Source organism: Phacochoerus africanus, chromosome 5, assembly GCF_016906955.1.
Source record: "Phacochoerus africanus isolate WHEZ1 chromosome 5, ROS_Pafr_v1, whole genome shotgun sequence".
NCBI lineage: Eukaryota > Metazoa > Chordata > Mammalia > Artiodactyla > Suidae > Phacochoerus > Phacochoerus africanus.
This window is the reverse complement of record NC_062548.1, coordinates 118,676,175-118,700,933: the sequence shown is the minus strand read 5'-3', so window position 1 is coordinate 118,700,933 and position 24,759 is coordinate 118,676,175. Positions and strand designations below refer to the sequence as shown.

General features: G+C 35.9%; 1 protein-coding gene across 7 annotated transcripts in view; it reads left to right on the top strand.

The window, feature by feature from the left end:
• The window catches only part of NCOA1 (nuclear receptor coactivator 1), a 246,493-nt gene that overhangs the window by 45,778 nt on the left and 175,956 nt on the right, over nt 1-24,759 (top strand). For 2 of the 7 annotated variants that reach the window (XM_047782524.1, XM_047782527.1), the window contains exon 1: nt 10,719-10,947. The gene's annotated coding sequence lies outside the window, so the exon portion shown is untranslated. Of the gene's footprint in view, nt 1-10,717; nt 10,948-24,759 lie in introns of those variants that run through there. The other 5 variants (XM_047782525.1, XM_047782526.1, XM_047782522.1 and 2 more) reach the window with 4 other exon arrangements.

Sequence of the window (24,759 nt, the reverse complement as noted above, 5' to 3'; positions counted from 1 at the left end):
TAAGTGCCCCCCACTTATTTATCCTGGCAGAAGAATTCCAAGTATTTATGCAGACAACTTCCCTCCCTCAAGGATGTGGAACTTAACTCTCCAGCCCTTGAGTGTGGGCTATACTTGGTGACTAAAAGTGAGTAGTTATTTAGGTAGATGCTGTTTAAGGTTAAATAAGTTAAGCACTAAGGCATTTTCATAGGATATAGCATTAAAGAATATTGGTTATCTCAGTGGGAGCTGTTTTAGGGGAAAGGTGTATTTAAGGGCTGATTAATGACTTTAATCAATCTTAGGGAGTATTCAGTGTGTTATTGGTAGATTTAATCACAAACTGACAGCTATTTAGTGGCTTTCAAAACTCAGAGAGAGTATCAGATATGAGAAGATAATTTATTGAATATTTTAATTGTGTATTCATCTAGTTTTTTTGTAGTAAGTCTTCAGAGAACAAAAATACCAAGACCGTGTCACCTCAGTCTCTCCTGACATGAAAATGCCTGTACTGAGGTCTGATTTAATGATATGCCATCTGTCTATATAGATCTGTCTGTGAGGAACATAGACATTGAATAATGTGCATTTTGTGTGTGTGTGTTTATTTTTTAAATTTATTTTTGGCCACGTTCACAGCATACAGAAGTTCCTGGGCCAGGGATCAAACCCACATCACAGTGGTAACCCAGGCTGCTGCAGTGACAACAACCAATACTTAACCTATTGCACCACAAGGGAACTACCCATAGAATTTAAAAATAACTCTGTGATGAAATATATGAAAGTAGTAGCAGTTTAAAAGGAGTTGTAAAGGTTAAAATACCCATTATGCTGTGATCTTAGGCTCATGTCAAATAAGATGTCACCTAATAGTTTCCTATTATTGACCCTAGTGCCTTTTATTTATTTATTTTTCCTTTAGAATTTTTTTTTATTTTAAATAAAGGAAAACATGGTTTGAGCTACATCATCTATGACATTCAAGAGAGAAAGCATATGACAACCATGGCCCAAAATAGAGGTGGTATATCCTGTTTTCCTTTTACCAAAGTATATTCATAAGGCTCATACCTTAATATTTAAAAAGCAAATAAGAAAAAAAAGTCAATTCTGTGGTAAAAACTATGTGGGACAAAATAAGTACTTGGACAAAAGTTGAAAGATATTTTTGTCCAAGATATTTTATTTTATTTATTTTTATTTATTTTTCCCACTATACAGCATGGGGATCAAGTTACTCTTACATGTATACATTTTTTCCCCCACCCTTTGTTCTATTGCATTATGAGTATCTAGACATAGTTCTCAGTGCTGCTTAGCAGCATCTCCTTATAAATCTATTCTAAGTTGTATCTGATTACCCCAAGCTCCTGATCCCTCCCATTCCCTCTCCCGTCGGGCAGCCACAAGTCTGTTCTCCAAGTCCATGATTTTCTTTTCTGTGTGTGCATTTTCTAAAATTATATTTGAGGGAGTTACCATTGTGGCTCAGCGCAGACAAACCCGACTAGTATCATGAGGATGTGGGTTCGATCTCTGGCCTTGCTCGGTGGGTTGGGGATTTGGTGTTGCCTTGAGCTGTGGTGTAGGTGGCAGATGCTCCTGGGATCTCTTGTGGCTGTGGCGTAGGCTGGCAGCTGTAGCTCTGATTTGACCCATAGTCTGGGAACTTCCATATGCTGCACCTGTGGTCCTAAAAAAGCAATAAATAAATCAACAAATACATTTTGAAAATTACATTTGAAACTGAGTTTTCTAGGCTCAATTTTTTTAGAGGTTTATACAGTTCGGATACAAAATTTACATGTTTTCTTATCAAAAGTGAAAACTTACAACTCTGAAAAATTAGACCCAAATTTGACGTCAGTGTTTATAATTTGCTGATAATATGAGCTCTATAGTATCTGTTTCAGTTGCCTCATATAACAAATCACTCCCAAACTTAGTGGCTTAAAACCTCATTGATTTATTATTTTTACAGTTTTGTGGGTCAGGGTTTGGCTAAGAGCATCTGCTCTGTGTGGCATCAGCTGGGTTCACTCACTCAGTCTAAGGCTTCACTTACATGTCTGGCATTTTGCTGTGCCTCCACAGGGCCTCTCCTCTGCAAAGTAGTTGAGGGAATTGAGATTTCACCTGGGAAGCTGCCAGTCAGTCATCCTAGTCTTTGGATCCTTTAACCCACTGCACCTGGCCAGGGATGGAACCTGCACCTCTGCAGCAACCTGAGCTGCTGCAGTCAGATTTTTAACCCACTGCACCACTGTGGGAACCCCAGTGTTTTGGGGTGTTGTGTGTGTGTTTTGTATTTTTGAGCACAGAAATTTTCCATTTATTTTGTTACATGTATTCTAAATCTTTCTTTTTAATGTTCTTTTTTTTTTTTTTTTTGGTCTTTTTAGGGCCACACCTGTGGCATATGGAGGTTCCCAGGCTAGGGGTCTAATTGGAGCTGTTGCCACCAGCCTATGCTACAGCCACAGCAACACCAGATCTGAGCCGTGTCTGTGACCTACACCACAGTTCATGGCAACACCGGATCCTCAGCCCACTGAGCAAGGCCAGGATCGAACCTGCAACCTCATGTTTCCTAGTCAGATTCGCTTCCACTGTGCCACTATGGGAACTCCCTAAATCATCTTTCTTTTTTATGTTAATATAATTATGACTGTTTTGTTAATTTATTTCTAATAAGTAATTGCTGTCATACAGAAATATATGAATTTTGTATGTTGAATTTTGTATGTTGACCTTGTATTCTGCGATTTTGCTAATAAGTTCACTTTAATAGATTTTTGGGATTTGCTATATAGAAAATAGTCACTTGTGAAAGAAAACAGCTTTGGGCTTTGTTTTGTTTTCATCTCTAGGTTTTCATTTCATTTTCTTGCATTATTGTACTGACGATACAGTGCATTGTTGAATAGTGTGAGAGTGGATGTTCTTGCCTTGTTCCTGATCTTAGGGGGAAAGTGTTTAGTCCTTCATGATTATGTATATTAGCTGTAGATTTGTTGTAAATTCATATCTTAGGCTGAGAACAGAATTCCTTTCTGTTCGTAGTTTTCTGAGAGTTGAATCATGAATGGTTGTGGGTTTTTCCTTTTTTTCCCATCTCTGAAGATGATCGCTTATATTTTAGTCTATTAATATGGTGAATTACATTGATGGATTTTTTTTTTCATATGTTGAACATTACATTCCTAGGATAAATGCTCCTTGGTTATGATATATATTCCTTTTTGTATATTGCTAGAGTCATTTTTCTACTCTTTGGTTAATTTTGTGTCTATGTTCATTAAAGGATATTGGTCTGTAATTCACGTTTCTTAAAGCTTTTTTTGGGGGGGTGTCAGAGCAATGTTAGCCTCATAAAATGAATTGGGAAATGTTTTCATTTATTTCTGGAAAATTTATGTAATACTGGTAAGATTTATTCCTTAGACATTATAGGATTTACCAGGGAAGCCATTTGTCATGGAACTTTCTTTGTTGTAAGATTTTAAATTATGAATTAAAATTTCATAATATATCAAGGGCTATTGTTATTTAATTTCTTGAATGAACTTGATAGCTTGTCTTCAGACTTTCAAGGAATTGGTATTCTAAATTGTAGAATTTATTGCCGTAAGTTGTTCGTAATATTTTTTTACTGCTTTTTTAATATCTGTACAATTTCTAGTGCAATCCTGTTTTCATTCTTGATATAGGTAATTTGTGGCTTCTCTCTCTTCTCTGGACGGAAGTTTACCAGTATTATTGAAATTTTCAAAGACCTAGATTTCAGTTTCATAAATGTTCTCTATTTTTTGTTTTCAGTTTCATTTCTTCCTTCTAATTGCTTTGTGTTTAATTTGTTCTTTTTCTACTTAAGATGGAGATGTAGATTATTGATGCAAGACTTCTTGTTTTCTAATATAAGCAGTTTATGTTTTATTTTTCTCCAAGAACTGCTTTAGTGGTATCCCACAAATTTTGATATGGTCTCTTTTAATTCAATTAAATGTTTTCTAATTTTTTTAACCTTTGGGTTATTTAGAAATGTATTGTTTAATTTCTAACCTTTGGTAATTCTTTATCTTTCAGTTATTGATTCTAGCTTAATTCTGTTTTGGTCAGAGAAAATGCATTATTTAATTTTAATCCTTTTAAATATTTTGAATTTTGTTTTATGGACCAGAAGATCATATTTCTTGGTGCATATTCCATGTACCTTAAAAGTAATGCATTTTCTGTTCTCATTGTGTATAATGTCTATAAGTGACAATTAGGTCAAGTCAGTTGACAGTGGTTTTTTTTTTTGTTTGTTTGTTTGTTTTGTTTTTTAGGGCCGCAACTGCAACATGTGGAGGTTCCCAGGCTAGGGGTTGAATTGGAGATGCAGCTGCCGGCCTACGCCACAGCCACAGCAACGCGGGATCCCAGCCACATCTGTGACCTACACCACAGCTCATGGCAACACTGGATCCTTAACCCACTGAACGAGGCCAGGGATCAAACCTGCATCCTCATGGATACTAATCAAATTTGTTTCTGCTGAGCCACGACAGGAACTCCAACAGTGTTTTGAAGTCTTCTATATCTTAGTGATTTTCTGTTTTCTTGTTCTGTTGATTAATAGCAGGGGAGCATGAGTGTCTACAATTATAATTGTGGGTTTGTCTAATCTACTTACAGTTTTATCTGAATTTATCCTTTATCATTAAGTAGTGTCCCTATTTATCACTGGTAATATTCCTTGTTCTGAGGTCTGCTTTGTCAGATAGTTATACAGTCATGTTATCTTTCCTGTCCATGGTTTTACTTTTAACCTTTTGTCTTTATGTATAAAGTATGTCTTGTGGGTAGCATATAATTGGATTTTGTTTTAAAATTTGATCTCATAATCTCTATCTTTTAATTGGGTGTTTAGATAATTTCTATTTAATTGAAATTATCATTGAAAGTTTGGATTTAAATCTATCATCTTACTACTTTTTTTCTATTTTTGAATCTGTTTACTTTTTTTCCAGTTTTTTTGCCTTCTATCAAATTAATCATTTTTCTTTTTCTTTTTTTGGCCACACTCAGGGCATATGGATGTTCCCTGGCCAGGGATTGAATCTGAGCCTCAGCCGTGCTGTATGCCACAGCTGAAGCAACACCAGGTCCTTAAGTCACTGCATCACAGTGGGAAATCCCAGTTAATCATTTTTCATAATTTCATTTTATCTAACTCTCTTGGCTTATTCTGTATGTGTGTGTACACACACACACACACACACACACACACACTTTAGTGGTTGTTTTAGGTCATGGTTTTTTAACCTTGGCACTATTGGTATTTTCGGTTAAATAATTCTTTGTTCTTAGAGAATGGAGTGTATATTCAGTACGCATTGCAGGATTTTTTAGCATCCCTTGCCTCTATCTACTACATGACAGGAGCACCCACTACCCACCCCCAGTTGGGACAACCAAAAAAGTTTCTAGACTTAGTTACATGTCCCTGAGGGGGCAAAATTGCTCCTGGTTGAAAACCATTACTCTAGGGTTTAAAAGATATATCTTTAACTTATTACTTTCTTTTTTTCCACATTTTTTAAAATCACATTTTTTCTTTAAATATTATACTACTTCATATGTCATATAATACTTTATGACAGTTTGCTTTAAATTTTTACCTTCTGCTTTTATACTGTGTTGTCATAAATTTTATTTCTGTGTGTGTTATTAACCCTACAATGTATTATTTTTTGCTTGAATTGGTGGGTAACTTTCTGAAATGAATAAAATAAGAAAAAATAGTCTTTCATATTTGTCTTCTCTTTCTAATGCTTTTCATTTCTTTTGTAGTTCCAGATTTTCACCTGCCTACAGAACTTCCTTTAACGTTTCTGGTATCTGCAGGCAGTGAATTCCTCAAGTTTTATTTATCCAAAAATTCTTCCTTTCTTCCTTCAGTTTTAAAAAATATTTTTAGTGGCTATAGAATTCTATGTTCAGCTTTTTTCAGTACCTGAAAGGTATTATATTCAGTATTGTCTTTTGGCTTGTATGATTTTATGAAGAGAGGGAAATTATAATCTTTGTTGTTTGTATGGAGTCTTTCCCTTTTCTCTGTCTTTGAGATTTTTATCTTTGTTTTTCTGCATTTTGACCATGCTTTATCCATGTATATGTGTTTGTGTGTGTGTTTTGATATTTATCATGATTGGGGCCCTCTGAGATTTTTTTGCTCTCTGGTTTGTTGTCTTGGATTCATTCGGGAATATCCTTGGCCATTATCTCTTCGTATATTTCTTCTATCTCATTATTCTTGTTTTCTTCTTCCGAGGCGCCAATTAAATGGATGTTATGCATTTTGACATAGTTCTACAGCTCTTCGGTGTCCTGAGCTATATTTTTCCTTCAGGTTTTTTTTAACTGTGGCTTCATTTTGGATTATTTCTATTGACCTGTCTTTAAATTTACTCATTCTTTCCTCATCTGTGTCCAGACTTCTGTTGAGGCTGTTAAAGGAATTTTTCTTCTTTAATGTAATTTTGTTGTTGTTGTTTCTAGCTTTTCTGATTTACTTTTTTAAAGTTTCCATCCCACTGCTGAAAATGTCTTTTTATGTACATTGTCCATCTTTTCTACTGTATCATTTAACAGTTATTTTTGAATGTATGATAGTTTCAACAATGCATCATTCCTTATTCTGTTGATTACTTTATCTCAACAAAGGGTTATTTTTTCCTTGCTTAATGTGGATGCCTCATAATTTGTGATTTCACAGTCATCATCGTGTACAGAATAGAAGAGGTTGAAGTGATCCTCCTCTTCTCTCGGGCTGTTTGTATCAGAGGTTGAGTCAGATCTTGAAATGAGCTGGGTTTGGATTTTGTGGCCATTATTACCTTCACTGCACCACAGGCTTCAACATTTTCCGGCAATTAGTTCCCGTTCCCTTGGGTTTAGAGTGTGGCACATGGCATTACAGGATTTTTCCATGTTCCTTGTCTTTCAATAGTCTTTGCACATTTATATGCAGAGAAATTTCATGTTATCATCTCTCTTCCAGTGATAGATTATTGCTGCTCGTTACCCCATGCTGTGCTTGTGGGATACGGCGAGATTCTTTTTTGTTCTGGTCCAGACTCAATCCTGGTCAGGCCCTATATTCCTTCGCATCGGTAGTAGGGCTTTCTTAGCTTTCCTGCTTTCTCATCCCTGTGGTCGTCAGACTCTGTCATACATCCGTGGTTGGTCTTGGGCAGGAATATTCTTGCCCTTCCTTGTCGTAGTAGATCTGTGTTGGTATTGGTTGCCAGATCCTTTGCCCAAGACTTTTTCTTCTCTCATTTCTCCTTCCCCAGTGTGGCAGAGGGGCTTTTTGTCTCTCTTCTCTCCTAATATCAGTGTATCTTTGCCTTTTCTGGGGGTTTGAGAATGTTTTCTCCCCTCCTCCCAGAGGCAAAGGCATTTTTCTTCGGTTCTCCTCTGAAGCAGTGGATTTTTAGCTGGACCCTGGGATGAGAGGGCTTTCTGTCCTTGCCCCAGTGGCTGAAGACTTTTGCTCTGTGATGTGGATGGGTTGGGGAAATCAGGAAGGGCTTCAGGCCTGTACCCATCACCTCCTCCATACTTGCTTCAATGATGCAGTGCTTTCTCTGATTTTCTGTCCTACCTCTAATCTTATGAGAATCTGGTTGAGGCATGTAGAAGAACTCGCAGTTAGTTGAGTGTGAATTCTCCTTGTGTCTGGGGTTCTCAGCCATTCCTAACTGGCATAGCAGTCCACACTTGGTCTTTAAGAATTTGTTAAAATCTTAAGTGATTTTTTTCTTATACACTTGTATGGAGGCCACTTCTTTTGATGACCTGCCCAAGATAAAACATTTTGTGTTTATGGTCTCTCCATGGAGGAACTTGTTCCTTTTTGGAATTGAATTTACTTGGTTGCCTTGTGACTTCTGTTCTTTTTAGGCTCAAGAGAGTTTTGATTTTATAGATCTGACTTTCTCTCGCTAGGGTTGAAACAACATTCTTTTCGTGGCTTTCTGTATTCCAAGTAGAAGTGGAACTACTTAAGAGTCCTTGACAAGGTGTGCTATTTCAAACTGCTGCTTATTTTGATCCCTCTTGAATGTTTTCTCTTGCCTCCATTTGCCTCTTAAACACTTCATCATTTAGGATTGAACCCAAGGGGCTACTTCCTTCATGAAGTTTTTCCTCATCCCATTAGATAGACATTTCTTGATTTGTATAACTTTTGATTCTTGTACAACTGTATTTCTTTTTTGCAAGTCCGTAGAAACCCTTAGTGAGGTTGGACAGCTTTCGGAATTTGAGGCCTCTCAGCCTGGAAACTGTCCGTCTATTTTCAAAGTTTATGACTATTATAGTTGATAGATTTTAGATAGGCTCGTAACATAAACTTGAGATAAAAGATAACGAAATGCACAAGAGAACTTATTAATAGAATAAAAATTTGTGAAATCACACCACACACTTTCCTGCGCTGTTTGGTTTGTACAGTTGTTGCTCTTGACTAAATTATTCTCAGAAATAAGATTTAAATTTGTAGAATCTAATTTCTTAAAACTATAGATTTGGTTATACAAGCTAATATATAAACACACAGTGAAACATCATGGCGTTTTTAAAAAACAAAGATGAAACATATCCTAACATGGAAAATATGTAGGATATAATGAGTGAAAAATAAGGTACAAAACAACATTTTGGTATAAGAAGGCAGGAGGAATAAGACTATTTGCAATTAAGGGTATTTGCATAAAGAATCACTGAAAGGACCTATAAGAAACTAATAAAAGCGGTGACCCGTAGGAAGCAAGGACAACGTGATCTGCATGTGGATGATCTAGAAATGAGACTTCTCAAATATATTATGTTCCTTTTTACATCATTTTGATTTTTTGGTTCATGTGTATGTGGTATAAATTCAAAATATTAAACGTAATGAACATAAAAGTGTGAATCTTAAAAGATAACTAAAAGATTTGAAGAAAACTTGAGCTGATAAAAAATGGTGGCCTATGAAATAAAAATTATATTGTGATACCTTTATTTTACATAAATCAGATTTTACAAATGAAAAGGTAAAAACAAAGTAGAGAAAATTGGGAAGAATAAGGTTTTATGAATCTGGCTCCAGATGGATGAATATGTAAAAAGGCTATTTTTTTTCAGCATGATTAGAAAGGTTTTGGGTCTAGACCCCTCAAAGCAGAAAGGAGTTCTGTACGTAGGCAGCAACTATGACAGAAATAACACCTCACTCAGAGTGGACTGGGCAATGGTTTCTTTTCTTTCTTTCTTTTTTTTTTGTTTTTAGGGCTGCACCTGTAGCAGGTGGAAGTTCCCAAACTAGGGGTTGAATTGGAGCTGCAGCTGCCAGCCTACACCACAGCCACAGCAATGCCAGGTCCTTAACCCACTGAGCAAGTCTAGGGATCGAACCCGCATTCCTCATGGATACTAGTTGGGTTTGTAACCCGTGAGTCACAATGGCATCTCACAAGGGTGGGTAGAAATAACTAGCAAGATTCCTGAATTCATCTGTGATATAATGATTGTCTCTAGAGCCTGATCCACTGTGTCTTTGTGATCTAAAGGGAATTTTAGTGAACTGCTTAACTCTGGGTGGTAAAACCTGAAGCAGTTAGGCTTTAAATAATGAAGGCCAGTAGGGCTCACATTTCTTTTTTAATTAAAAAAAATTTTTTTTTGGTCTTTTTAGGGCTGTACCCGAGGCATATGGAGGTTCCCACGCTAGGGGTCTAATCAGAGATTTAGCCGCCGGCCTATACCACAGCCACGGCAACTCCCGATCCAAGCCGTGTCTGTGACCTACACCACAGCTCTCAGCAATGCCAGATCCTCAACCCACTGAGCAAGGCCAGGGATTGAACCTGCAACCTCATGGTTCCTAGTCAGATTCGTTTCTGTTGCGCCATGAGGGGAACTCTTTTTTTTTTTTTTTTTTTTTTAAACAGGCCTTACCTGTGGCGCACGGAAGTTTCCAGGCTAGGGGTCAAATTGAAGCTACAGCTGCCAGCCTATAGCACAGGCACAGCAACTTGGGATCCAAGCCGCGTCTGTACCGTACATCATAGCTCATGGCAATGCCGGATCCTTAACCCACTGAGTGAGGCCAGGGATCAAACACGCATCTTCGTGGATCCTAGTCGGGTTTGTTAACCTCTGAGCCACAAAGGGAACTCCAGGTTCAGGTTTCTTAAGCGTTCTCTGAAGTCTGCACGGTTCCACTATTTGGAGTTAGCTTTGAGGTAGAATGGGAAGATACAGTCCCTCTATTAATTTATTAGTAAAATCCAGTTTGTCACATCCCTCTGCCAGTGACCCAGGAATGAATGGTTGCTGTCATATTGGATTCTACTTTATCATAGATATATCTTCTCTTGGGAATCCTGTTTCCTTCTACTGTTCCGTTTTACCTGCAGCTGGGGACTGAGGCCACTGCTGTTGGGGTGACTTCCCTAACTCCGATGAGTGAGTCAATAGCTTTTGGTCCCTTGCCTCCTTGAATTAGCAATGCAAAGCCCAGTTTGCTGCATACTTCCTTTGGGGAACTGCATTTTTAAAATCTATAACTAATTACCACTTATTAACTTTATTTAGTCTTAGTTCCTTTATTTCAATTTTAAAATCTGTGGTAGGGATAAGAATGAGAATGAGAATTTTTTGAACAACTAAAACATCTGTTTAAGAATCTTTATATTCTTACAGAGAAACAATGATTTGTCACGGTATCTAAAATCTAATGTTTTCAGTAGAACAAATGTGCCTTTTTTTCTCCTACTTTAGATCTATCCATACTAATGGAATGCAGCTGGAACAGACTCTGATGATAAAATCAAGGACCATCAGGCGAGATCACGCAGTAGGATTTTTTGCTTCCAAATGAAGACACTGACATTTAGAATTTCTACTTATTTTAAGGTATTTAAGGTACATTTTTAATTTGTCTCCTTGGCAGTCATTTTATAATGTTGATCTCTATCTATATAGACTTCATAGGTTTAAAAGGTTTTATGTTAGAATAATTAGCTTTTAGAAAAGAATCCACCCTCCTATCCATATCTCCCCAAAATGGAGAAGAGATTCAGATTTTAAAGAAAAATAATCCTTATAATTAGGAAAGCATGTCAATTATAAGAAATATACTGAATGCAGGTTAAAATTCATTGTAGAAGAAATGAAATAAATAAATAAATGCAATTTAATAATTATATATGTCATGATTTTCGAGATCAGCAATTGAATTCAGCACTCTAGAAAGTGTGCTTACATGGTAGGAAAGATCTTAGTGACTGTCCTTTAATTTGATTTGGTAACCCCTCTTTCCTGTTCTCCTAAATTTATTGCTGGAGGTAGGTTTTTTTAGTCACCAAGAAGTGTCACTTATACTCCCCATACCCCTGTAGGAATCTTTGGGATCTGGTGGTTTAGTTTTACTTGGACTAGAAAAACCAAAGACGTAATTAAAGAGGCAAGGACACTTCCAAATCATGGGGTGGACCTCCACTTTAAAGACTGAAGACTATATAAAACAATTGAAAACAATCAAAGGAAACATAGTATCAACAGGAAACAAATATAGTGTTCTCTCTTTTTCTAAAATACATATAAATTCCAAACAGGGTAGAGTTAGTTAGGTGTTTATTTAAAAACAAAGTATTTTCCTTTTAATTGTATTTTTCCAAATAGGCAGAAAGCATGGAAAAATAATTATTTTTGAGGACAATCAGAGTTTGTTGATTCTTTGTATACATTATAGAGGTTTGTAAATTAATCTTGCTAGAATATAGAGAAGATGGAAGTGTGAGAAAAGCGTATCACTTATTACTAGGATTTTAAATTTCATTTTGTTCTGTTTTGGAAGAAGAATGTGTAAAGCAATAAATTCTAAAATACAAGAATCCATGATATTTGAAAATCCTAAGACTGCTTCAGTTAAAATAAATGAATTACCTTCTAAAAGGGAATGGTGTAATTGAGCACTTTCTGCCAAAGAAAAGTTACCTCGAATCAAATAGCAGATAGAAAAGAGATTGTTCTGGCTGCTAGCAGATGTATTGTACTTCTCTAGAATTTTGGGAGTCATTTTGAAACAAATGGATATGATGAATAAAGATATGATTTTGACTTATTATCATAGTCCTTTCCTTTATTTTTTAAAGGTATTTTTCCTTCTTACTTTCATTTAACAATATTAGTTGAATATTCAAGCTTTGAAAAGAATAATTCTAGATATTTGGAAAGAAATTATTCTATAACTTCATTATGAATAAAGTTGAAGACATCTTTCACTCAGAATGTTTACTCTGGGCTAGGGAGGCAAAATACTCCCACCTGAAAACCGTTTAAAAGCAGTTGTAAAAGTGAGCACATAAAATCATAGTTTGGTATTCCTTTCTAAGTAATATAGTTTAAGTTCTATATTCAGATATGTCAACAAAAGTTAAGATTAGAGCGTAGGAATTTCTGATGTATTGAATTTGCTAATTGGTTGTGATTATTAACTGTTTAGGTTCTGTTTGTGAAAGTGCTGTATAACCAAATTAGGTTGCCTAAATCCTTAAATTAGCAATTTCTAATTCATCAGTTTCTTATATTTCTCCATTCATTTGCAAGCTTTCACAGAGCATATCTATCTCCTAGTAAGAGTTGTCATTTTCCCTTTTAAAAATGAAAGTAAAAATTTCATATACTTGTGTTCAAAAGTTTTGGGTAATATATTTTGACAATACTTTCTTATAATTTTTTTTTGAGAAGGCTTTAAGATTTTGAGATTGTGAGATTTTGTTTTTTGGGGGGGTGATTAAAACAAAATAAAATCAATACGAGTTTAAGACCCTAGAACATCTGTAAGATTATGTCTTGGGTTATAGTTTACATTAAATTAAAATAATATCTTTTAAAAATCATTTGGACTCCTGAAAACGAATTCAACAAGCTGTACTGGGGGAATAGGTGTTTCCTTGCCACAACTGCCTCTGTGGTATGATGGCCAGAGCATGAGCTCTGGCTCTTCTACATTCATGCTACCCTGAGGAACTGAATTAGTTTTTCCTTTTCTATAATAGTTAACTTCTTAGATTGTGATCAAAAATGAAATCAGTGTATAAAATTGTATAAAATAATGCTTTTCAGTGTAAGATTAATGTACACTGTTGCTAAAGACAGAGAAGACCGTGCTGCTGAAGTATCATTCACAGTTATCCTTCTAGTAGCAAAAAAACAGGTCAACTCTCCCTACTACTGAGAAGCTTGTCAAACCAGTTTCAAAATTAATGACAAATATTATGCTTGGAAAGCAAGTAAAATGAGCTTTTGGCAGAAATCCCTTATCAAAGGCATACCATCTGGAAAAGCAATTACTGTCATGTGCATGCTAGCTGAATTTTTGTTTTTCTGTTGGATAAAAGCACTGATGTGCTGAGGACATACCATGTAGATGTGTTACTGTTTATCACTGAGAAATCCACACAAATGGAAAAGTTTTTTGTTATTCTGTTTTGTTGTTATTGCTGGTGGTGTGGGTTTTTTTTTTTAAACCATTGTTGCCTGGAAAAGTTACGTTTGTTCCTCTGATCAAAGCCCAGCAACTTTAGCTGTAGGAATATTGGTGTTCTTGGTCTGTGAGTAAAAGAAATTGCAACTGGATATCAATTTACATGCCACTTTTTTCAAAGAGAATTGGCATTCAGTAACGTGATTTCTGGTTATGATTTAATGCTGAATTAAACAGTAAAAGTTATGAATGTAAGCCATTTTTGGTCACTAACACCATGTCTTTTCGAGATTTTATGAGGAAGTGGTTAGCAAGTGTAGGATCCTGCTTTTCCATATTGATGTATATGCTAGCTATGTAGTGTGACAGGGCTTTACGTGTTTGTTAATTTATTTTTTAGTAAAATAAGATAAATATTTCTTTACCACAGATAATGCCATTTCTATGATTTCAAGGGGGCATTAACTTACATTTACTTTTTCAAATAGTCAGAAATGGAGTTCCCATCATGGATCAGTGGTAACAAACCCAACTAGTATCCATGAGGACACAGGGTTAGGGATCCGGCTTTGCCATGAGCTGTGGTGTAGGTCACAGACATGGCTCAGATATGGCGTGGCTGTGGCTGTGGCTGTGGTGTAGGTCTGCAGCTGCAGCTCCAATTTGATCCCTAGCCTGGGAGCTTCTATATGCGACACCTCTGGCCCTAAAAAACATGCCATGCCTCTGGTCCTAAAAAACAAACAAAACAGGGGAAGAAAAAAAAAAACTTTTCCAGAGCCAAAAATGCCAGTAGAGAATATAGATTCGGAATCTTTTTGCTCTGGTTTCTCAAATTGAAGCACTTTATATACAATTTTGAGTGGAATATACTTTTCTTAAGCATTCAATGGGATGCTGAAAGTAGACTTGAGAAGGAAATATTTCTATAATTTCTAGGTCTGTGTTCAATTATAATATCCAGAATGTATCATACAATTGATTTATAATTAACAATTAAGCATTATCAATTTAGTAGAAGTAAAGAATAAGAAAGGAACTTATTTGAAATGGAAAGCAGCTTATGGCTAACACTGGTTCCAGATCTGTGGCCTTGAATATCTTGCAAGGAAGCTATCAAATGTTAATTGGTTGTGGCAAAACAATGAAGGAACTTAATTGAATAGGCTCTGTCTGGCCAAAAATGAGACAATCTGAGCATTAGTAAGTACAACTGCAATATAATTAATCACATCAAATGTATTTAAACTCATGAGTTCATAATGATACTTTAAAAAACTCATTCCTTTTCTTTGGAGAGTGCTAAGAAACCAGCTATACCTGAAGGTGACCAAGTAGTTGAGAGGAAGTTTCTTTTTTTATGAGTATTGTAGTTGCTGGTATTATAGTTACAGTTAAGGAGTGATAAATAGAACATCAACATTTCATAATGAATTCCTGGACCCAAGCAAAGATCATCAGTGGCTGCTAACATCACAGAAAGAGAGCCAACCGGACGTTAGGTTTCTCTTAATGAAAATTTATAATACTATCTATGAAGTATCATGGCCACAAAATTGAACTTGAACCTGAATCTGATCAAGCCTCTAGCTCTAACTACCAATTTACAGGAAACACAGAAGACAGCGAAACAGAATTATACCATGGGGATTCAGTCAGCAGAATCTAGGCTAAGGGGAGGTCTTTGGGACATACAGCTTGTTTTTTGTTTTTTTTTTTTTTAACAAGTAAATTGTAAGGAAGAAGAAAAGAGAAAAGAAGGAGGAAACCTGAAATTAGTAGCAATGTTCAGACTTTATTTGGGTCCAAATTTAACAAATAAATACTAATGAAATAATCAAGGAAATTTGAACACCAACTGGATACTTAATATATTAAGAAATTATTGTTAATTTTTAGGTGTGATAACAGTAGATAGTTACATAGAAAAAGAGTCATTATCTTTAGAGATACATATTGAAATATTGATGGATATAAGGATATATCCGAGATCTACTTTATTCTTTGGAATAGAGGGAAGGCTTTGGGTGGGAATGAAGCAGGAATGGCCATGAATTGATCACTGTTTAAGCTAAGCACTTGTGGTGGTAGATGGTAGTGGTGGTGGTGTAATTCTCCATGTTATTCTCAGCTTTTTTGAAAATTTCCTTATGAAAAAGGTCCAGAAATTTAACCTTTTTTTTCTGTTGGCTTATAAGAATACGGTTGAACTATGTGTAGTTAGCAACCTGCTGAATTTTTATTTCTAGTAATTTCTTGAGTCTAAATAGAAAATCATATGTCTACAAAGGACAATTTTACTATATAGCTCTTACTGTTTACCAGGCTCTATTTTAAGCACTTACACATATTAACCCATTAGATCCTTGCAAGAGCTCCAGTGAAATAGACATTAACTTCCTCAAGGTTGCCTAGCTGGTATGTGGTAGAGCTTGGATTTGAATCCAGGCATTCTAGTCTGTGCTTCTCTAGTTTTTATATGTATCCTTATGACTTTTTATTTCTAATCCCGCTAATCCTTATACCTTTTATTCCTTTTGTTTGTCTTAGTATGCTGACTAGAATTTAAACTTTTAAATACCAATTTTCATTTGTAATTTTGGTTTTGAAAGTTGTCTCAATATTTAGAGAATCCAGAGACCAGTCAAGTTTACTCCTTTATAAATACAAGGTACTCCCTAGCAGACTTAGAATTAATATGTGGCCAGAAAGCAAAGAATAAAGTGCATCACTGTTTACAGTAGCCAAGACATGGAAGTAACCTAAATGTCCATCAACACATGAGTGGATAATGAAGATGTATATTCTCTCTCCCCCCCCCCATTCCTCCCTCTCTCCATCTCCTACTTTCTCCCTTTCTCTCTGGAATAATACTCAGCCATAAAAGAGAAAGAAATAGTGCCATTTGCAGCAATATGGATGGACCTAGAGATTATCATACTAAGTGATGTCAGTCAGACAAAGAAAGACAAGTATCATATCAATTATGTGTGGACTCTTAAAAAATGGTATAAATTTATTTACAAAACAATAATAGGGAGTTCCCACTATGGCACAGTGGGTTAATGATCCAGCTTGTCTCTGTGGTGGTGTCAGTTTGATCCCCGGCCTGGCACAGTGGGTTAAGAATCCCGCATTGCTGAAGCTATGGCATAGGTTGCAGCACTAGCTCAGATTTGATCTCTGGCCCAGGAACTTCCATATGCCTTGGGGGCAGCTAAAAAAGAAAAACAAAAAACAAAAAAAACCCTGGAAAACTAGAAATAGATTCACAGACATAGAAAACAAACAGCAAAGTGAAAAGGAGGGAGGGATAAATGAGAAGTTTGGGATTAACACATACACACTATTATCAAGTAAGTAAACAACAAGGACCTTACTGTATAGCACACGGAGCGATATTTAGTATCTTGTGATAAGCTATAACGGAAAAGAATCTGACAAAGAATATATGTGTGTATGTATAACTGAATCACTTTGCTGTACACCTGAAACTAACACATTGTAAATCAACTATACTTAATTTTTTAAAAAAGTGTATAGTAACAGCTTTTAGGTTTTTTTTTTTTCAAAACTATATTTACTTTCTGATATGTAAGCAGCATATTCATGGTTCATCTTACTTTGAATTAGTTGTTGATTTTATTGGTCCTACTTGCTGAATTTTTTTGTGACTCTAAAATTAAGGCAAAGCACTTAGCACACAATATGTATCCAGTAAGTATGCTTTTTGGTTTAAGAGAAGGCTACTTAACAATTTTGTTTAAAAATTGTTATTTCTTTAATAAATTTTTTATTTATTTATTTTTATTTGTTAAACTTTATTTTTTTGGGATTTATTTTTTTAATTGTTATTTCCCTAATACAGTTTTTTTTTCTACTGTACAGCATGGTGATCTTTAATAAATTTTTTAAATGGGGAGAAGCAAATATGACTTAGTTTAGGAAGTCCTAGTCCTGGGACAGGTGGGAAAAACTGTTGCTGATGTGCTATGGTGGTTTAATGAGTAATCTCTGTGTTCTCTGTAAGGCACTTTCTTATAATAGCCTCTGAGTTCAAGAAAGATTGCTGAGAGAGTTGGATGCCAAAAGAATACTTCTCTATTGGGGGTGGGGTGGGAACATTTTAGGGGAAAATGTGTCTTATCCTAATGGATTTTTCAAATTTCTCTTTGGCCGTTGTGAGGTAGTAAGATAGCTACACTTCATGAAAGGAGGCATATAGGCTCCAGTAAGAAGGACAGTTTTTGGTTTCATTCTCAAGAGAAAGAGATGGGTGGGAATCACAGAAAACCTTTTCCTGATGATTATGGAAGATGACCATCTGAAGACTTTGACAAGTTGAAAGTTGTGCTATTTTTCTGTTCCTCACCACCTTCCTTCCTCCATTCTAGGTACCTTTTATTTCGTATAGCAATAAACTGAAACAACCTTATAACTTTAATGGTGTTTTTGAAAACTATATGAAACTATTTGGAAACTGAAGATTATAGAGGCACGAGACTGTCTTTCATTTTCCAAATGACAATTATAATTCTCAAGTGGCATAGCTGTTGAAATTGAATAACCATTTACTTGGTTGTGTTAAGGAAGAGGGTTTGCTTTTATGGGCTATAGGATTTTTTTGAAGAGTAAAATATTTTTTTATTTTAATGATTTTTATTTTTTCCATAATAGTTGGTTTACAGTGTCTGTCAATTTTCTACTGCACAGCAAAGTGACCCAGTCTCATGCACAGACACACACACACACACACGTATACATTCTTCTTTCACATTATTCTCCATCATGTTCCATCACAAGTAACTAGATATAATTCCCTGTGCTATACCACAGGATCTCATTGCTTCTCCACTCTAAATGCAGTAGTTTGCATCTGTTAACCCCAGATTCCCAGTCCATCCCACTTGAAGACTAAAATAAATATGTTACAGAAAACTCACTCTCCTGTCTGACTATGAAAGCTTTTTGTTTGTTTGGGGTGGGGGGGAGACAAAGAGAAAAACTTTTCCTTTGCAAATAAATACTTAAGCTTGTGAACTTGAATTTATTAAGGGGTGGATGATGGAGAGAAGATCTATAGGGCTGGTTTGAGTTGCAAGTGCCACAAAAACCCAGCGCAAAATGGCTGAAAAAAAGGAATGTGTAGGCTCTTTTCTAGAAGAGTCAGGGACAGTCTGGCCACACAGACAGATGTATCCAGGGCCTCAGTAATACTGGCCATGAAAGCTTTGAGTGGAAAGGTGAAATACTCTCCGGACTGCACCTGGATACTATGGAAACCAAAAGGTGATATGCAAGATCAAGTATAGTTGAGAGGTGCTCACTTTAACATCTGTTATCAGTTAGTAAAGGCATTGAGACACTTAGTGTTCTGAAGATGATCTTAAATGAGGAGGCTTAGCTAATGTGGTCATGTAGAGAGTATGGACTCAGTGAATTTAAGAGAAAAGAGAGCTGATATGAAGAAAACGAAACTGTAGTAATATTAATTGCCAATATTTAGTGTTTACTATGCATCAGGCACTGTGATAAACACTTAAATATGTATTTTCAGATATTATCCCAGTAATCCTGTGAAGTATAAACTATTTTTACATCGACTTTATGTATAAGGAAACTGAATCTTAATAAGATGTACTTAGAAATTAACTCATAGTAGAGCCAGGATTCCTCCATCTCTTCATCTCGTAATGAAAACAAAAGTTTGAGTTCAGAAACTGATTTTTAATCAGAATCGAAAAGGAAAGTGAATTCTACTAATTTCAACAAGCTGCAAAAGCATAGATTTGGGAAAACAAGGAATTTAGGTAATTTGCTAGGTCAGTATAATTTTATGGATGATAGGGGTCACAAGTTATTAGTTGGAGTTTAGTGTCTCATACAAGACATTTATGATCTAAAGTCATAGATCCAACATGCTAGTCAAACCATATTTTACTATTGTGGAGATAAAGGAGGGATACTTTATTGGTTTTGAAAATGGTGTTTGATATGGAGTGACTCAAGTATTTTATCACTTTTAACTTTCTTTTTCAGTTAAAAATAAACATGGAAGTAAATTTAAATAGCTGTTAATACTTTAAAGAATTTTTGGACATTCCTTGGAATTAGAAATTCCTTACATTATTAAGAAACACTGTCTAGGAGTTCCCTTTGTGACTCAGCAGTTAATGAACCTGACTAGGATCCATGAGGATGCAGGTTCAATCCCTGGCCTTGCTCAGTGGATTAAGGATCTGGTGTTTCTGTGAGCTGTGGTGTAGATTGCAGACATGGCTCGGATCCTGCATTGCTGTGGCTGTGGTGTAGGCCAGTAGCTGCAGCTCCAATTTGATCCCTAGCCTGGGAACCTCCATATGCCTTGGGTGTGGCCCTAAAAAAAAAAAAAAAAAAAAAGAAAAAGAAAAAGGAAAAAAAAGAAACACTGTCTCTTGCAGGTCTAGCAATGTAAACATAAAATTAAGTTAGGTATGAGATTGAGAATTTCTGTCCTTACTCTTAATATCATATGGATGCATTTAATGATAATAAAAATTTGGAAGATTGAAGAAGTATAAGACCTGCATTGCTTGTAATGTGGTTTATTCACTTACTTATAAAGCTTTCATTTACATTTGGGATTAAATATACTTTTCCAGCTGACCATACAACATTAAAAGACAATTAGGTTAAGCCACAAAGGAAAGCCTCAGTAAAGTCCGGGAAAGCTGAAATTAGACATAGTCAGTCTCCCACTACAACAGAGGTTTAAAATGAACCACCCGATCACTTGGAAACATCAAAGAGAAAATGTTCTTAAATAGTATTGGATCAAATAGGAGATCAAATTGGCAATAACCAATTATTTAGCAAACTAAAATGAGACTTAGGCAAAGACTGATAACTGAGCTTAGGAAATTGAGTTTTAAGAAAGAAATATGGTTACCAAAGGGGAAATTTGGGGAGGGAGAGGGATAAACTCGGGGGTTGGGATTGACATGTATACACTACTGCATATGAAATAGATAGCTAACAAGGACCTCCTTCGTATCACAGGGTAAACTATTCCATACTGTATAATAATCTATATGGGAAAGAATCTGAAAAGTAATGGAGATATGTATATATACAACTGACTTAATTTGTGGTACACCTGAAACTAACTCAACTTTGTTAAGTCAACTATATTCCAATTAAATTTATTTTAAAAAGAGAAATGTATACAGCTTCAGAATTTAAACAAAAACTAACCAATTAAGTGCCTAAGAGAAAGGGAGGTGTAAATAAGATAAAAACAAACTGTAGAATTAAAAAACTTATAAGAGCTACTTCTTAGGGTTAAGAAACAAAGTGAATGTCTAACAGGTTTTATCAAGGGAAAGATAGAAAATGAAAGTAAGAAAGAATAAAGGGGACATAAAAATAGAAAAGAGATTTTTAGAACTCTAAGAGAAGTCCATTGAGTAATAACCCTAAGCCAATTTATTTGAAATCTCTGAAATGAATTGTGAAATACTGAAACTACTTTAAGAAGAAGAAAAATCTGGGTAGACTAAAAACAATGGAAGAAGTTTTAAAGAATTTTCTCAAAAAATTGGTTCTGGGGCCAGATTGTTTTGCAAGTAAGTCTTTTCTAGCTTTCAAGGAACATGTAATTCCACGGTGAGAAACTGTTCTGGAGATTATAAAAAGATGGAAATGTGCCCGATTAATGTTATGAAGTCACTGTGAATATCTGGTTACTTCATGAAAGTGAGATTCTCTTGGGAATTACCTTTTTAGTTTCCACTGTAAGCACGATTTTCTTGACATTAGGACAATTGAGAAAAAAAAAAAAGCCCAGAAATTAAAACCTCGAAGATGTCTTTATTAATATATTTCCTGGTGTTATTAGTACTCTTCATTTCTTTGTGTAGATCCACTTTTTTTTTGTCTTTTTTTTGCTGTTTCCTTGGGCCGCTCCCATGGCATATGGAGGTTCCCAGGCTAGGGGTCGAATCGAATCGGAGCTGTAGCCACCGGCCTATGCCAGAGCCACAGCAACGCAGGATCCGAGCCACGTCTGCGACCTACACCACAGCTCACAGCAACACCGGATCATCAACCCACTGAGCAAGGGCAGGGACCGAACCCGCAACCTCATGGTTCCTAGTTGGATTCATTAACCACTGTGCCACGACGGGAACTCCCTAGATCCACATTTTGATCTTATATTCTTTTCTTTTTGCCTGAAGAACATTTATTTTAAAAGGTGCATGTCTGGAGTCCCCACTGTGGCTTGACAGGATTGATGTTGTCTCTGCAGTGTCAGGGACAAGGGTTCGATCCCTGGGCCAGCACTGTGGATTAAGGATCCAACTATGGCTCAGATTTGATCCTTGGCCCGGGAACTCCATGTGCCACAGAGCAGCCCAAAAAGAAAAAAACAAAACAAAACAAAAAAACACATATCTTGTAATGGATTTCTCTTAATCCTTGCCTAAAAACATTTCCACAGTCTTTTGGAAATATATTTTAACCGGTTATAGAATTTTAAGCTACTTGCTTTTTTCATCTAGTACTTAGCAATGTCATTCCATTGACTTCTCATTTGCATAGTTTCTTATGAAAAGATTTTTTTTTCTGTATATGTCTTTTTCCCTACCTCTGTCAACTTTTAGCATCATTTCTTAATGACTGGTTTTCCAACAATATGATTAGAATATTTATAAGTGTGGTTTTGTTTATCCTTTCATTTTGTTGAAGCTCTTGGATCTGTGGTGTTTGGGTTCCAAAAACTTTTACCCATTATTTTTCTAGGTGTTTTTCCTATCACTTTTTTCCCTCTAGTTTTGGATTATTAGATTGTTTGATATGTTACAAATTATTGGTGTTTCCATTTTTTCTTTCATTCTTTTATTTTTTTCTTTTTGTGCTTCATTTTGGGTATTTTCTATTGCTGTGTTTTCAAATTAATTGTCCAGTCTGCTATTAATCCCATCTAGTGTATTTTTCATTTCAGATATTGTGTTTTTCATTTCTAGAAGTTTCATTTGGGCTTAAAAAAATCTTGTGCTTCTCAACACTGCCCGATCTTTTTCTTCTTGAGTATGTCATGCATATTTTTAGTAGCCGTTTTTACATCTTTGTCTGCTTTCTCTCTGTTGGTTCTGTGTCTCTTTTTATTGATCTGTTAGTTTCTTGGTTGTAAGTCATATTATCCTTTAAATTTATATGTGTCGTAAATTTTTATTGGATGTTAAATATTGTGAATTTTATGTTCTTGGGTGTTGGATTTTGTATTCTTTTACATAATGTTGGTCATAGTTTGGGCATGCAATTTTTTGAAATCACTGTTTTTTTTTGTTTGTTTGTTTTTTTAGGGCCACACCTGCGGAATATGGAGGTTCCTAGGCTAGGGGTTGAATCAGAGCTACAGCTGCTGGCCTAAGCCACAGCCACAGTAATGTGGGATTTGAGCCGTGCAGCCTACACCACAGCTCATGGCAACACCGGATCCTTTAATCCACTGAGCAAGACCAGGGATCGAACCCGCAACCTCATAGCTCCTAGTCGGATTCATTTCCGTTATGCCACAGTGGGAATCCCACTGTGGGTTTTTTTGGTTGTCATTTGTTTTGGGGGGTTTTTTGAGACTTACTTGTCTTGAGGAAGCCTTGGTAGGGTAGGTCCAGAGCAGCCTTTTTTCCTTCAGAGAATTTTCTTGATGTCTCATGTAATATGAAGTCTTTTCACTCTGCTTGGTGGGGATAGAAATTATCTCTGTCCTTGTATGAGTTTCAGGAATTCTTTGGCCTATTTGTTCTTCATTAGTCTTTGTCCCAACCTTAAGTCCTTTCCTCTTACCTGCCAAAGGCTTGAGGGGAAGCCTCTGCAGATCTCCAGAGCTCTGTGTATTCGGGTCCCTTCTCTCTGGTGCACCTTAACACAAATTCTGCCACCTTGACCTCCAACAGTATTAGTTTGTCTTAACTCTCAGATTGCCAGGCTCTGTTGAAGTCCTCCCTCTCTACACTACATCTGGGAAACTGATTCAAGGGTGTGAGGTGAGGCAGTTGTAGGGCTCACCTCATTTCCCTCCTTTTCTCAGGGATCCCTCTCTTGCCTTGACTGTTGTCCTTTATCTGAAAGCTGTTGTTTAATCTATTTTATCCAGTTTTCTAGTTGTGTAAGCTGGAAGGATTAATCGATCTCTGTACTTCATCATGGCTATTTGTAGAAATACTTCATTATCTTTTCCTTCTTTTCTGTGGGTTAAGATGCGGCCTAAGTAAAAGTAGCTGAGAAAACCATTTGGCTTGTTCTCACTATTTCAGGAGTTAGGCTTACCTGTAACTGAGGCAGGGGAGCCCCTAGTTGCCTTCGGTCCAAACCCTTTGTTAATAATAAACAGGCAGGTTTGTCTGGTACATCCCTTCTTACTTTCATTCTCTGGAACCTACTGCAGTGGTACGGTGGTTGATCAAGAATTACAGTATTTGGAATCTTGGTCAGATGCCACATAGTTTTAATAAGTTCTTAATACTCTTACTTTCAACTGAATTAAGACCTATTTTTATTTACTTTTTCTCAGCTATTGCAAGTTGCTCTTACCTTGAATTTTATCACGTTTTTGGTTATGTTATCTAGTTATCTAGCTGGTTGTCATTTTTCACTGTGTTGTTTTTATTTCCTCGTGTGTTTTTCTATATTACAGTAACATTTAGGATTTTGGAAGGGTTTGATCTTTATGCATTATATCTTTGGTTTTGTTCCTGCTTCTCTGTTCTTGCACTCCTTTACCCAGAAATAAATGAGTGAATAAATAACTGAATAGACATAGACAAATATATTCACACATATATATGCACAGTGTATTTTCTCAGTTCTAGGATTATACTATATACTATTGATTTGATATACTCTCAAGAAAGAAGAAATGTTAAATTTATTTTTAAAATCCTTCTTAGAACTTAACTGACAGGGAGTTCCCATTGTGGTACAGCAGAAACAAATCCAACTAGTATCCCTGAGGATTGCGGGTTCAATCCCTGGCCTCACTCAGTGGGTCAGGATTTGGCATTGCCGTGAACTGTGTTGTAGGCTGGCAGCTGTAGCGCCAATTCAACCCCTAGCCTGAAAAAAAAAGAAGGAAATTAACTGACAAAAGCATACATTTATCCATGTAATTTCTATACCATTTTTTTTAATACATGAGTGAGTCTAATCCTTTTTCACATTCTAACTTGCTGATTTTCCTCACTTGTGCATGCTTTTTTTACATA